The following is a 13,223-nucleotide window of genomic DNA, read 5'->3' on the forward strand; positions in this document are numbered from 1 at the left end:
ACCCAGAGAAGCTGTGGATGCCCCATCCCTGGAAGTGTTCAAGGCCAAGTTGGATGGGGCTTTGAGCGACCTGGCCTAGTGGAAGGTGCCCCTGCCCATGGCAGATGGCTTGGAACTCGACGATCATTACAGTCCCTTCCAACCCATTCCATTCTATGATTCTATAATTCTATTAGTCTGTGATTCTATGATTGAATGATTCTACATGTTAAAAGATACTTGGCATTTCTAAATATCTGGTAGAAATTCAATAATTACTGTTTATGTTCAAGGTCATCAGCCTGGGAAATTGGAACAAACTCACAGCCAGAAGCGTGCCCTCAACTGAGGTAGATTGGAAAGCTTTCAAAGAGAGAGTGGACTGCCTTTTATCATAGCTTCTGGAGAAGTACCTGAGCTCTGAGCAATTGCAAAAAATGCTTTTGTTGGTTTGTTTTTGTTTCTTTAATGCATGTATTGCAAATTACCACAGCCTTCAGATTTTTAGGGAAAAAAAATCATTAAGAGGTAACCATTACACATTTTTAGGATGGTTCACTGGCAACATTTGCTCTAATTGATCCATTCAGAAGAGTTATGTTGGTAGTGTGAATGTAATCGATCCACAGCAGATTATTATTTCTGTCACAGAACTTCTCTGCAGATGTGATAGAAAGAAACTTTGGCAGGGGCTTATGGGCTTCGGAGAATCTCATCAGCCTTGAGCAGTACACATACTTGTATGCTACTGAGATAAACATGAAATACAACATTCATAAACACCAGACCCTTCGGCTCAGAACACCTAATGAATGTGGAATGTGTTTCTTATAGTTGAGTAGATGTGAGGAATGCTCCATACTAACTGAAAACAGAGTATTATTAACGAAACATCCTTTGTAAAAATGTGTGTTTATGTTTATCCTTAATTAATACATTGCAATCACATCTGTTCATATTAACAGGAAAATTATTGACTCAGATACAAATTATATGAGCAATCATAGGCCTCTGACTGACAACTTGCTAGCAATATTTGCATTTATACCTGTATCATGACAGGTCTGGCAAATTGTATATTACTAGCTCACTAGTATTCTGCGAAGTATCAATAATGTCCTTGTTGGAAGAGACTTATTTATTTTCTTCATCTACCATATAGAAATCAAAATCAAAATTAAGTGGGATTTGGGTCAGGTTACAATGAAAATCCTATACCTATAAAGAACAAACTGTAACTGAAATGTGCTGAAAAGATTAATTAAAGAATTTCTCTTGTGTTGGACTTAATAGTTTAATCAAGTCCTTTCTGAAATCATGACATGCCTGTAATCCCGCATTTATGGTGGTGACATTACTAATAGATTTTATAGAAGCTGTCATGTGGCAACGGCTCTCCAAATCCTGACTGTATTCTCTTCCTACCCACTATCAGTACATTGCCAGGGGTCTTTTGTGTTTAAATTCAAAATGAAAATACAACATGTGCAAACTCTGAAGTAAACCAGTATGTAAATCATTTAAACTGCAATGTATACCGCTCCAGAGGGTGGTTTAGAGTGCATTTCTGAAAAGAAAATTGTTTAAAAAAATGACACCTTCTTATCCATAGATTTGTGGTTTCCTGCGTTTATTTCAAGAGGATTGCCTGGTCTTGGTGAAAAATGCACTTTATTACTGCTGTAGCCAAGACAACTGCACAGCAAAGAGGCAATGAGCTGTGCATTTGATTCTCTGTGTGTGTTGTCATCAGAGTGTCTTCCCCGCCTCCAAGAAGTTGTGCCTGCGCAAAGACATTGGAAAAAATGGCATTGAAAAAAATGCTTCTGAGAGCAGTTAGGGCTGAAAATCTTTTGCCTTTGCATCTATGAGACGGAATGAGATTATGCTTTTAAGTACACAGGGTGGACTGTTTTTTACAGATCACACAGGCTGGAGTCTAAGTTCATGCAATTCATCAGGTTTTGCAAGGCAATAGTTTTATGGTTTGATACAAGTCCTACAAGTCTGTCAATGTCTTGCTGAAATCGTATTCCCCTTTCTGTTCCACCTGAACAGAGAGACAGAAAAGTTTTTCCTCAGCAGGAGGCATAGAAAGACACAGTTTAGAGCAGCACCAGGATTCTGGCTTTCTGTAGGCTCTCTCTGTATCATCAGATGACTTCAGGATCAGTCCCTGGCTCCCTGATAATCAATCCACACTGCAGTGCTGGTTCAGGCTGAACATTGGCATATCCAGGCTGGCCACCCTTACAGGATGATCAGCTCTGAGCAGTACTCGAGTTCTGATATGTTGTATTCATGCCAAAGCATTGATCAGGTTGGATCTATATAAAACCTGGTCACACTTTAACCCTCCTCAGCAGCCCAGTTGGGTCTGCACCCTCCCATGTTCACCCATGTCCTCTGTGAACTTTCCGTCACAGACCCCTTCTTGTCAACCCTTTGCTGGCAACTCATTTCAGAAACACCACTGTGAGCACTGAAGTCACGGAAACTCATGTCTTCATGGAGGCATCATGGACACACCTGAAACTTTGCCACTGGCAAAACTTCTGAGTGCCAAGCTTTGATGTGGGACATGATCTATGACATCCAGGAGGAAAATACGAGGAAAGGCAGGAAAGGGAAAAGGGAAGGGAAATAGGATGAATGCAAGCCACAAAATTTTAAACATGCACACCTGTATGGCTGTAAGAAAGAGACTGGAAGCTTTTGTATTTGCCTGTGTATGAAATAAATAAGATACTCCATAGCCATGTGTCCTGGCTCACCCCTCTTCAATCCTTCAGAGCTTCAGGTGATTGATCAAACCCATCCTGGGCCACATGTGTGACAGACATTTTGTGATGAAGATGTTCTGCTACAAGAAATGAGCTCTCAGCAAGAGTACAGGGTGTGATGAAGATCCTGGTTAGTGCCAGTCTTGGCCAGAGGCAGCCCTGGCCTCTCTTGATCAGTGAAGGCCATCCATGATCTTCAAGGCACCTTCACCCCAAAGCCTTCTAGGAGGGCAGGTGAGTACCTCCTTGGCTGGCACCCCTGTACACAAACAGCTGGCTCAGCTATACCCAGGATAAATAGGAATGCAGCCATAGCATGGAAAGACTAGCAGATATGTTGTAATTTCAGTTTTGGGGCCACCATAACATCCAGTATTATTTTTGGATGGCTCAATTTCTCTTGACTCTCCAGTCAGACTGATATTTAAATTTATTTGGTCTCTAGAATATTGTACTGGCTCATGGGAGGACTATTTTATCTCTGTTGAATTCGAGACTCCTGCAGGAGGCTTTATTGAGGTGGAAAGCCTTCGTCTAAATGCGCAGAATGGTTTGTAGCTGCATCAGCTACACACTGTTTTCTGCTTTTCTTTTGTCTCCTCAGGAGAGCATGTCTGAAGCTGGAACAGTCCCATGTGAAAATGACTCAGTTCCTGAGTCCATTTCGTTTGGAAACCACTGAGAAGCAATAAGCACAGAATCCCACACTGGCATTAATGCAAAACCACTTTTTAGAGCAGGAGTTGACATTACCAGGTGCCAACTGATGGCTTTTAAGAGCCTGACAAGTGCTATTTGTGGAGACAATTCAGCACATTAACTGTGTGTAGGGAGCAAGAAACAGGGCTGCCTTGTTTTTATCAGATTATTTAGCATAAAAACATCACTTTTGCTTCTGAAATGTTGTCTTATTCCTCTTGCTACTGCTTTACTTGAACAGATTAAGCCAAATTTGTCTAGGGTGCAATTTTGACTCAAAGGAAGATAAAAGCCACCTTTAGCCAAGTACCTCATGCTCTGTAGCTTCCCAGCCATTTCTTGTCTTTTATTTGAGCACATTATCTACCTCTTTATCATTTTAGTTTTGTATCAACAATTGCCAAGATCAGTTTTCACTGTCCTCCCTGACCAGCAGATACTTTATCAGAAATTATTTGAAATGGCCAGACTCTTTCAAAAGAATAAAGCAAAGCTTCAGAAATACTTGCTGGTGTTTAAAGTGGTCCCTAGAGCCCTTTTGGCAAGTGAACATTGTTCTATTTTTAGACAAACTCCAGTGCCTTCTCTATTTCCATGCAAGTTCAAAGCCTTGTCTGATGAAGTGACAGAATTCTGGAAATATTTCTCTGTAAACAGGTGTTTTGTCTCCTTCTAACCCTGGAAAGAAGTAGCAGAGGGAAGCTCCCAGGGAAGTACATACAGCTGAGTTTTGAGCTTTTGGCTTTACAGGGGACCCAAGTATTATGTCTCTCACATGTAAACTTTCCGGCAAACAGAAATACCAGCAGGGCTGCAGAAATAGGCAGTAGGACTTGACAGAAAAGCAGTATCTCCAATTTATTTGGGATTATTACTTCTTTTTTTTTTTTAATTGCTGAACAACACTAAAACCTTGATTAGCATTTGCCTTCGGATTTCTCACTATTGCACCAAGACAATGCAAGTAGCAGCAGTAGGAGAATCAATGGTTGCAGAATTAGTGCCATCTAAGCCAGGTCTTTGAAATGGAGTTGGTGACTTCAGGCTGCTCCTTTTTTTTTCAGAACCTAGACTGGGCTATGTTTCAGAGAGAAAAACTTTGATGTGATTCTCTGGAGTGACTTAACTACATTTCAGGTTATGCATTTGGTAAAAGAGGCCTCCAGAATCACTGTCAACTTTAGAAAGTGCAGAAGAGTAGCTGAAAATAATTGTTATCCCTGAAGATCCCACTGCATATACACCTACTGGATTGGCTCTCATTTTCAGTGGGATATGGTGGGAAGCGCGAGAGTGCGGGTAACGACACAAGCAAACAGAAGGGTGTTGTCCTTGACCAGTCAACGGGATGTGCTGACCACACAGATCTGTTTTATAGTTTTTGAGACTTAGTTTCCTTCCTCTTCTTAAATTGATTTGACAGATCAAGGCATGAACCAGTCTCTCTGGGCTGTGGTTTGGATTGCTGTGGCTTGAGAGACATATTGCTGTGACTAAGACACGAACAAGACGCTCGTATGCAGTCCTGGTGCAGGGACCTGTCAGTAGAAGCTGGTCTGTTCCTAATGATATCCATGTATTTGCCAGACTTCAGAGAAATAATCAGTCCAGGCATCAGGTACCTCAAAAAAGTAAAAAGGAGCAACTTTGACCTATTAGATGCTGGAAGTAAATTTTAATAAACAGAAGATTCCTGATTTTGCTGTATAGTATTCAAACACGAGTCCCAATGCGTTATGTTAAGAGTCTGTTTTGTTCTGGGCTGGTTTTCAGTGAATTTGGAACAGGCTCTGAAAATGGGCAGGCATCATAGAAATGGAGAACTACAAACAGTGTGGGCTGGAGAGATACAGGAAAATCTATGTGGTTTGATTTTCAGTCTATGGTCGGTGGTTCCCTGGAGGGAGGATGCGGGCAGGGGGCTAAGAGGGTCTATAGTTACTTCTTAGGGATCCTGAAGAAGTAATTAGGAAAAAAAATACTCAGGCTCTCTTCACTATCCAGGGGTTCTTGCTTCTGTGAGAAATGTCTGAAGGTCTGCAAATTCGAAATAAAAAAAACCCAAGAGCTGAAAACCACTAAAATACAGCAACAGTGGAACAATGTTTCCAGACTTTGCTATGAATTTACTCACTTCCAGGGAATACTGAGTGAATAATCTAAGTAAATTATTTGGCCTGTTTGTTTGGATTTTTTTTCCTTCTTCTTCTTTTATTCTGTCTGTATGTTGATCACAGTTTTCAACAGTGCCTCTAGGCTTGTCTGCAAAATGGAGGTCCTAATGCTGACTTGTCACAGAGGGGTCTTAGGAGCACAGCTGGGCGAACTCCACGGAGTCTGATGGTGTAGCCCAATGCTGCAGGCTCTTTGAAAGTTCAATGAACTTCGACACTGAAGAGACCAGGTGGGATTTGCCACACAAACAGCCTCACTCCAGGTCTGAAAAGGCTTTTGAGAACGTTGCAGTGGGCTCTGTGAGTGTAGATCCAGCTCGTGCAGATTCAAGGCTCTATGCAAATATTTAGAGCAGCCCAAGTTGATAAACTTTGTTCATTCAGCATCTACAGTCCTCTTGAAGGATTAAAGGCATTATCAGAGTGCATGATGAATTATTAATTCATAATAAATGTGCCTAATTTTAAGTATACTCTGCACATAAATAGGCCATATCAGCTATAACAAAAAAAAAAAAAAGGAAAAAAAAGAAAAAAGAGAAAGAATGTTATTGTGAAGAATGGTGCATATATAAGGACTGTATATTATTGTCAAGTCATGTAGAAAACATCTCAAGGATTTCTTCTGTGTCTCATATAAGTAGGAGTCCTGGGCTAATAGTATTCTGCAAATCTATGGGGTAACAATAATCATGGCCAGCAAACCACCTGCATCACTTACTGACAGCTTGAGCATATGCCTATTTGAATAAGTAGAGCTTTTCTTGATGGGAAGCCCATAGCAGGAGGTGTAAGTTCTGGACCCCAATGGGGGGTTAAGGAGGACATTCTCAGAGGTCTTTGTTCTGGGAGAGTTCATCAGTGGATTAGGACCTCCTCCACTGTGTGCAAGACTGTAGTGGTGAAAATGCAGTCTCATAGCTAATGACAGTTATATTTCTAAGGCTTCCTTTTGGAAAAAAACCCCACACCAGCAAACATATAATTTGCAACTTTTATTTAGAACTATATTTTATAACTTTTTTTTTAAGTAATTTTGTGTAAAAGAGACATCTATAGGATCAGTCCTCAAGAAGCCATACCAGAAATTTCAGATAAGGAGATCTTTTCCGAGATTTTTTAATAAACTTTATGTCTGACTGAGCTGGGTACATCATGCCAACAATGTCTCTGAGAATATTTTTTGTTCTAATCATAGACAAATCAAGACCTATAATTAAAAAAAAAAAAGCATGAAAGTTAACAGTATTCTTACTTCTGTTTTTATTCCACCAGTTGGATACAGGTCTATGAGGTTTCTTTACTCTAATCTGAGCTATTGATCATTAGCAGCCAAAGACTTCACTCAGCTGATGGATTTATTAACAGAAATGACAGAGGTCTGCGTTTGAGCTTGAGTGTCTCAAGTTTAACTTATCTTGACAATCACTCAACTTTACTCTTAAACAATTTGAAGCAATTTGTCCAGAATTCCTGAGTGCTGGAGCCAGCTCTAGTCAATATGTCTATCTCTTTGAGGAAAAATGTTGCAGTTCTTCCATGAAAGAAGTTCTGATATTATTTTCACTGGGGAAAAAAAAAAAAAAAGGTCCTCCATAAAATAACATGATTTATCTGGGAGACATGTGATGAGGATGCTATTTTTAATAATAGCTCTGCTAAAATAAAATGTACAACGACTCTAGGAGGTTATAATCTGAGAATCAGAATCTCACGAAGACAGAAAAAGGGCAGCATGAAAAATTGATCATAGGGATAAGTATCTCACACAGAAGATATTTTTCAAAGGGGAACACTTTTCATGCTTTCAAAGGGAGCCCTACCACTTGAAAAAGCATTTATCAGAGACAGGAAACAAGAGTGCTGTGAAACTTGCAGCCTGAAACTGAAAACTGCAGAAACACGTTCCTGGTTTTGTTGCAAACTTGAAATTTTGGATATATTCACTGAAAGCTCTGGGTAAAGTTATACTAACTTTTTAGTGAATCTGGGCAGGTTTACGAGTGTCACTGAAGCTTAGGTAGTGGCAGTAAAAGAACATTTTTGTTTTCCATATCTTGAGGCATCCGCCTTATTATAGAGGCCTTTAGAGAAGCCCTGACCTTAGTGCTGATTTTGGGAAGGGATCTATATGAAGTACCAGCAGTACTGTCTTTTCTCTTCCATGGGATGCGAGGAAGTACCTAGGAAGTCGCCTAATTATTTTATGAAAGCAATGCCCAATAAAATCAGTAGAAGTAGAAAGCACTTAAGAACCTCAGAAAAACAGGCCGCATACCTACATGTTATTTATGTATTTAAAAGCCTCCTTTTAGTTTGATGCAATAGAAAAAGCTAGGATAAAACATGGACTATACCTCAGCCTATTCCTTGATTTCGTCCCAAAGCCAAAGAAACATAAGTGTGTGTGTCTCGAGTGCGTTTCTGCCCTACCAACTCAAGTTGCCCAAGTCTTTTGGTTCAAGCTCGAATTTTTAATCTTTAAAACAGAGTTAGATTTTCCCCCCGAACACATTAACAGTTGTGCCAGTCTGGGCTGTAAAACTTCACAGATTTTGTAACACTGCTGCTAGATCTGCTTTAGGTCTTCTGGAGATGGTCCCAGACATAGGATGCAGCTGTGTGATATTTTAAAGGGTGTCATTAATAATGTTCTTCAGCTCGCTGTGAACACAGTTTGTTTCTCATGTGTGTACACTCTGTTTTCTCTGTGTATTTGGTTTGGACTGGTAGAACAACATTTGATGATTCTAGTGATTTTTTTTTTTTTTTTGTCAGACTGAAGGTGGTAGAACTTGGGTATATTTCATGAATATCTGAGACTCTTTTGCATCACAGATAGATCAACACTATCCCACCAGAAACTCCAGGAATTCATGTCTCCATGCAGAGGACAAGCATTCTTGAGCCAAGCTCACGTTCTGACAGCTAATGGAATTAATGTTTTTGCTTTGCACACCACTGCCAGAGTAACTGATGCAGCATACGACAGTGACCTATAACTATAATGTCCATTCATCAAACCCTGAACTGAACAGTTTCATGGTGTTTTCTATACGACTGGATAAATGGCTTGATACAAACGCCACTGGAATAAAATTGTGTTAAATTTGCTGGGATTTAGGTTGAAGCCACAAAAGTTAGGGATTTTTGGAGGGTAGATACTTTTGTATGGCCTTCTGAAATCTAGCCTTTAGACAGGTATCCTACATGGAACGTGTGCTGAAGGTTTAACACTACAAACCGTCACAACTCATTAGGGCCATCACATGGAGATTCATGTTTCTACACAGTTTGCTCAGCAGAACTAGATATTTTATAGTCTCTAGACTCTTAAAATCCCTCTGTAGGTAGATTTTGTTGTCATAGTTCATACATGACTTCGCAACGGAGGGATCCACGTTCAGCCCATGCTGCTTATGGATCACTGATGGATTTGCTGTTAAAGGTCATAATTCACTTGCTATAAGACAGAGATGAAACATTACTGTGAATGTACGCATTTTATGGAATAAGTAGAACAGGCCAACTGTTTGAGAGTTTCTAACACCTGTACTGAATACTTTAAAATCCTCTAAAGCTAATGATATCCTATTCGATCCATGGCAGTCTGCATCCTGCTGAGAAGACAAATGGTTTGCAGTACTGCCTGTGCCTCATGCTCATTGCCATGTTGGGAAGTGAATGTACGTCTTATTTGTTGGCAACAAAAAGCATGATTTTGACATAAATTGCAGTTTTGTCATAAATTTCCTTTTGTATCGCACTCCAAAGCCAATGAATATTTACACAAGGCCAAATTCACTTCAAGGACAGTGCTGAACTGAATTTAACACGGGTACAGAGGAAACAGGAGCAAAATCCTCTTCCTTTTTTAAGATGAGAAGTCTGTAGACCAATAAATTTCTTCATACAAGCTACAGCATCTTCTTTGGAGTCTTTGAAATTCCACAACTAGTCTTAGAAAAAGTTAATATCTTCTCTCTTTGTGGTCCCATCCCATTATTAGTCATTTAGAGGGAAAGAAACCCTCATTGGTAATGAGTGGCTGAGGATGACTGCTCCCCTAGCCAGCAGTAATACCCTAGAAGCCATGAGAGCCTGGACTGCCAAGAATCAGAGTCAGGAAGATCACTGAAGTTTCTTGACAACCAACCAGACAGACAGCCAAGGAGCTGGGGCAAGGTGACAGGAAACCAGGTCACCAAAGCTGTGGAGCAGGTAGGGCTTGGCTGGCAGTCAACTTATGATCTGTTGGAGCATCATCAAAACTAATACATCCCTGAAGAACTTTTCCATTCCAACAAATTGATAAAGTCAAATATCAATGCCATATTAATACATATGGCATTGATCTCTGTCTGATCAGGCATCAATTTTCTTCTCACAGTTCAACTATGTCTCAGAGTAAGGTCAATTTTTAGTCACAGTCTAGTATTAGACTCATACCCTTCCTGGAGTCCAGCTTCAGAATGATGGAAAGATTTTATTTCACAGATTCTCAAAGGATTATATTTTTGTTCCACCATTGTTTAACTATTTATTCTTCCAGCCTCCACTAGTGCATTTGAGATCATATTCAAGCTTATGTGCTTCATTTTAATCTGTGATGACTTCTTCCTCATGTGCATAAGTTGCAACAAGACTGATGGATTAGTATTTTAAACTGTAGAGAAATGCAGAGAAAAGCATAGAGAAAAGAAGACAGAAGGGTCTGGCTTACCTCAACAGCCTTTTATAAAAATCTGAGACAATCCTGGTTCATTTTTGAAAGTCAGTGAATTACACCCTTTGGAACTGGAGGACAATAATGCCATTGAAGAAGAGCTCTCTCTCTAGGCTTCTACCAGATGTAAATCCCTGTAATACCAAACTGGAGAAAGGAAGGGCCAATCTTAACCCTCTCTAGCAAACACTAGAGAAGAAAAATATTTTGCACTTTAAAATGGTTGCTTTCCAGCAGTGAGCTGAACAGAGATGTATAGGGTTTTTATTTTACAAATGAGGAAACTATGTGTTTATTTCCCCAGGCTGAAAAATGAGATGCTTTCTTCTCCCTTTTTGTCCTCTGGAGAAAAGCTGCACATGGATGTTGTAGGAAACTATTGTTGCCTGTGAGTACAGCAGAGGAGAAAGCACAAGTGAGAAGAAAGAATGGTTCCTGCCAAATGTCAGAATTGGAACAACTCAAAATGGCTATAAATTTTCCATGAATAAATTTAGACTGAATTGCTGTAATCAAAAAAGCTACCTTTCAGGTAGTTTAATAAGGGCAAAGCAACTTGTCAATTCTTGAAGCAGAGCTCAGTAAGCTTGCAAGATTAACTACATAATGTGGTAGGTGCAATGGGAGCTCTGCAGCAGTGCCTGCAGTTGGCAACAACTGCAGAGGTTCCCCTGGGAAGGACCTTCTGTCTGGCAGAGGACAGCCTGCAGCACGATGTGACTACTGGGCACAGATGGCCAAACTCCTTTCCCAGGGCACATGTGCAGTCCCAAGCTGTTGCTGCTGCCACTGTCACCACGAAAGGTGATGTGGAGGCCTGATTTGTCTGAAATTGTAATTAATTTTCTTTTTCTGCATATAGTGTGGATCAGTTCAGTTGCAAACACACCTGGGCCAAGTTGAGATGTCCAAGGGCCTCCCACCCAAGCAGTGTCATTGTGGGAGGCAAGTCTTCTGTAAATCTTGTGTCTTGCCTGCAAGACTCATGTCCCAGATACCCAAGGGCATTTTGAATGGCAGGAACACCTATGTTTAGGAAACTAATTATGGCCTCACACAGAGGTTTATCTAGGTATCTACAAAGCAGACATCTGTATGTGCTAGTCAATATGTTCATTGACTACACTATGCCTAAATCAATTGAGACTTAGCCAGTATAAGTCACTGGGATCTACAGCGCAATTCATCCCATCCTGAAGCAGACATTTAAAATTGGTCATCTGACTCTCACCCTGGAAGTGCCAATTTCTCTCCATTGACCATAAAGGCAGCCCGATGTGACGTCATATGGTCTAACTCTCCATTTTTCAGATGTCAAAAGTTAAGTGAGCTTAATTTCTTTCTTGTTCTACTGGCCATTTGTGAACTCTGATGAAGCTCCCCAAATCCAAGGGTTTATGGTTGGAAGAAGAAGAGATGCAGCTTTGGTAACTTATGAACCAAAGTTTTGTTTGAGTGATGGGGTCAGCTCGGCCATGCGCAGGGATGGCAGGCAGCTCAATGACTCACAGTGCCTGGCTTAGCTCAGGCCGACTGCCTGAGTCTGACCGCCAAAACAGCTACTGAAGCTGCCCACTTAAACAACTATGGGCCAGGTGGCATTGTTCAGCTTAGAAATCAGAGTGAAAAAATTGATTTGCTAAACTGTGCAGGTGCACTATTCCATCTCTTATTAGCATTTGTGGTTTTTACACTATTTAAACACTATGCCTTTTTTTCTCCTTAGGCCAGCAGTGCTTGATTGCAATCCAGAGCAGAACAGCTCTGTAGACAGTGCTGTTGCATATTTTCCCCAGTATATCTGAAGACAGAATTAACTGATATGAGCAATTATAAGACTACGGGATTTATAATTGACCTCCTTTGGAGAGTCTATATAAGATAAATGGATATGATGTCACTAAACTACTCTTTAATTAACCTTTAAAATCACAAATACTCTTGCAGGTAACACTTGGGATGTTGCATAGGAACATAAATACAAAATTCAGTGATGACATATTGATTTTATACAGTGACTCAAAGCATTTATCTTAGCTCTACTTATTACTTATCTAAACTCCAGGGATGGCAGCAGAATCAGATTCTCAGTAATGGAAAACATCTTTCAGGTTTCTCTGAAGAGAGATACAAATTGTTTGGTAATAGTATTTTGCATAATCACCTGTTTAAATTATTATCAGCACCATCCTCCTGTTGATGTTCTGTGATAAACCTAACAATTTCTGAAAACATTGTATAACCTTCTCTAACTAGCCCAGACATGTCAAGGTTTTCTGGTCTAGCAGTCAGCAAAGTGAAGAAATCATGCTTAGCATGCGGAAGCCTTTTTCCTCCAGTGTCAAAGCCAAATGTATTGCCAAACAGCTTGCTTGTGTACTGTTTTCTGCACATATCCAGTTGATGCTGCCCTGCATCACAGAGCATTTGGGTTGCTTCTTGGATCAAGAAGTGAGAAAATAATTTTGTCTTTGGAAGTAGTCCAGTGATTAATCTTTTAAGTTTTCAGATAGACTAATGAAGTCTACTTGATGCTGGTTTTTTGAATTTATGGTATTTATACACTATTTTCTTTTAGGGGAAGTGGGAAATCAACTCCCCAATAGCGTTGAAAGCGTGCTTAAATAAACAGCAGTATAAAATCCAAAGCATGTTGTGATTTTATTTTGCCATTCCGTTAGAGAAAAATTGAAGAATATGTTTCAGTGGAAAAATTACTTTGTTTTAATAATGGTAACATTTAACCCTAATGGAAGTCTGTAAGTTTTCTACAGTGACACAATGAATGCTTATGGTAGACAAGGATGGTGGCATGCAAAAATGTTCATAGATATGCAGATCTCTCTTGCTGATTTGCAAGTA

This window comes from Chlamydotis macqueenii, chromosome 2 (assembly GCF_036417535.1).
Source record: "Chlamydotis macqueenii isolate bChlMac1 chromosome 2, bChlMac1.mat, whole genome shotgun sequence".
Taxonomy (NCBI): domain Eukaryota; kingdom Metazoa; phylum Chordata; class Aves; order Otidiformes; family Otididae; genus Chlamydotis; species Chlamydotis macqueenii.